The sequence below is a fragment of the Triticum urartu genome, chromosome 1 (assembly GCF_003073215.2).
Source record: "Triticum urartu cultivar G1812 chromosome 1, Tu2.1, whole genome shotgun sequence".
NCBI classification, from domain to species: Eukaryota; Viridiplantae; Streptophyta; class Magnoliopsida; order Poales; family Poaceae; genus Triticum; species Triticum urartu.
The window spans coordinates 156980880-156984243 of NC_053022.1; positions in this window are offsets into that span (position 1 = coordinate 156980880).

Below are 3364 nucleotides of genomic sequence, written 5' to 3' on the forward strand. Positions count from 1 at the left end.
ATGGTGGTGTTTGGGAGGTGGGGGTTTTGGGGGGCTTGATTTACGGGGGAGAAGGTTGTTGGTGTGAGTGAGGCGATGGTACACGGGCACACAATGAGATGGAGACGGAGATGGAGATGGAGATGGAGTGGTGCTATGGGAGGGGAGAGGGAGACAAGGCGAGGCATGCTAATGTGTTGTACAACGGCGGTGACAGACTGCACAATGCACAAGGTGAGGCTGACTTTGGTAACCCGAACACGCCGCCGGGACTAGTGTCAGGCGTAGGGTGTTGTCACTTCACTATGAGGACCCGATGAATAGTATTTTGACCATCAAGTGTACCACAGTTGTACTACTACTAGTAGTAGTAGGAACATGAGTACTCCAATACTGTATAGCGGAAATATGTCTCCCGTGCTAGCATGCATGTTCACTTCATCCTCCGGGTATCACCCATATTGCGAGCAGAACCAAATTCTCGTGCATGCGGAAGCGCGAAGATGGGCCTTTTCTTTTTTGATGAGGATAACCGTGTATTCCTTAACCAGAGAATGTTGTATCTCCCACACATGCGCCAATATCCATCTGAACCATCTACGACACATTTTTTATCTGTTTTCATAGGCCCCACCTATCAGGAAGGATGGGCACGTACACGAACAGGTATGACTCCTCAGTCTACTCGCATAGCCTTTTCGTTTAGTCTACGTAGCCGTCTAATCAACTGCCTGCATGCCACTTCTCCCATTTACTTCTCCATCGGGAACCGATTTTCCTTGGCTTCTTCACCTCCCCTTCATCTCCATTTGCATCCAAACCCCACTACGTTCACATTGTTTTAACCTCTTTAGATAATCATCTACTACTTCAGTTAGACTAGCCATCTAATCATAATTATCCAAACCATAGCCCTCCGTTCCAGCAGTTCCAAATGGCGAAAGAGATCGAGATACAAGTTTTTAGCGTCTAACATGTCCTCGTCGAAGGCTCATTGAGCATAGTTGCTACCGTCACCATACACCCAAGGGTTGTTCGGAAGTGGATCAACAATGTATCCAACTCCCTCGAAAAGGTAGAGACGAGGGTCATCGATCTCGATGCAGAGTACATGGAGCGTGCCACTGGGTAGATCCAACGCGCTGCCGTCCTTCAGTTGTGCCTCGAAGATGATGTTTTGGTGTACCACATCATACACGCGCCCTCCATACCAGGTGAGCTTCACGATTTCTTGTCTCGGGAGGACAGATACTTCTATGGGGAAGCCATCGAACGGGACAAATAGAAGCTGGAGCCGTACAACCTTGATTTGAAAAGCATCGCTCACCTACAAACCAGAATCAAAATTCATGTAGAAGAATGTGATAAACAGACACCATCCCTATTCGACGTAGCAAATTTTGTGCTCGGTACAAATCTTCAAAAAGGTGACGATACGGTGGCATTAAGGTCGTCTGGATGGGAGAATTATCCCTTGACGTACGAGCGGATAAAATATGGTACCCTCAATTCCCGTGTGAGTTTTGAGATAGCTGCAAGGTCCAAAGAGCTTGTTGCAAAGCCGTCTCCCACAGAAAATGAGAAGAAGAAGAAGAAGAAGAAGAAGAAGAAGAAGAAGAAGAAGAAGAAGAAGAAGAAGAAGAAGAAGAAGAAGAAGAAGAAGAAGAAGATAAGGCTGCACCAGCAGCAGGGCATTATGGATGGATGAACTATTTCCTCTCTTGTACAAAACAATTATTCCCTCTTGGTGTATATTGATATAGATGGACTACTTTGATGGTGTGCATGTCTTTGGAACAAGTAGTAGCGTGGGTTCGCTTGACTATAAGGAACTATTTATCCGCCTAACTTTCTCTACTACTCCTTCTAGTGATCGGTATGCAATGCATGTGTCCGTAGACATGACAGCTTGTCCATGGAAGTTCAACTACGGCAACCATCACATTTCATCCACTGCCACTCGTGATTCCCACGACGCCGCTCCAACCCACGACACAATGTCCCTCGACATGCACCTCACCCCTCTCGGCTACGTCGCCCCTCTGCCTTTGTGTGCATGACATGTGGGCCACCTTTAATGCGGCGAGCATCAAGTTTCTACCACAGGCACACGCGATTCCCACGATGCTGCAGGAATCGATGACACCACACGTCCCGCGACTTGCGGCTCACCCCTCTCGGCCCCACTGCCCTCTTCCTTCGGGAGCATTACATGTGGACCAGCCACCTATTGGGTTCACATGTTATTGACTCAAAGGAAGCTGTAGTAAGGTGCTGAAGCTCGGTCCTGAGGGCCCTGAGAGGGAAATGTAACTCCTGCGCCAGGCTGGTGCTACCGCTGCACGAACTCGTGCCAAACTCAAGATTTGTTTCTTTACTATACATGCACGCAACGATTTAATGAACATTGTAATCTCAACATGTGATTGGGAGCTCTAAATTTGAATTTGAAACTTATAAAACGAAAAGATTCAAAACAAATAAACTAGGAGAGAGGGAGTATATCGTAGGATGTGTCCCATACGAAACAAGTCCCCTGGTTTGTCACCGCGAAGATGTGGTTAGAAAGGAGCACATCTTCTTCGTACTCGTACGGCAACAAATCAGCCGCAGACAGCATGGTCCACCTTTGACCGCCATGTGCAAGGTTCATGCTATATTATTCAATCTCACCGTGGTTCCATCGTACCAATTCATGCGGTGGCCCGTTGCATGGCTGATCCCAATGTTGGACAAAGGTTCTATGGGAATGGTGTCACCGTTGTAAATGTTGTGCAAATTGATGTTGGTACCCTCCCGTACATATGCAAGCCAATATCCACTCGCACCGAGCCTAACCTGTGAAATAGTGGGCAGGGGGAGAATTAGGAAATGGACACGGAAGTTGTCTTTAGAATGCATTTACTACATGATCAAACTCATCTTACCTGCACATCGGAGGAAATCCGAGTGCCCCTCAACGTCGGCATCTCAAGGGGTGTCAACTTGAAACTACGGCCACGCCGCGCTGGAGAGACCCCCAAGGAAATATCCTCGTGCGTTCCATGGAACATCAAGATGCATTTGTATGAGTAGTTTATCTTGTGAGAGAAAAGGATGAACGAGGGAAGGCCTCTAGAGATAGAGATAGACACTACTACTACCAATGTGCTGGCCCGTGCGTTGCAATGGATCCAAAGTAGTAGAATAATACTTGTTCACGTGCTTGAAATATAAACACTCTAGTTTTGATATACATGTGTCAGCAGACATGACAACTTGTCCATGGAAGTTGAACCATGGCGACCATCATGTTTCTTGTTTGCAGCACTGCCACACCCACACGCGATTCCCACAACGCCACTCCAACCGTACCTGTAAGCACAACGTCCCCCGACGTGGACAT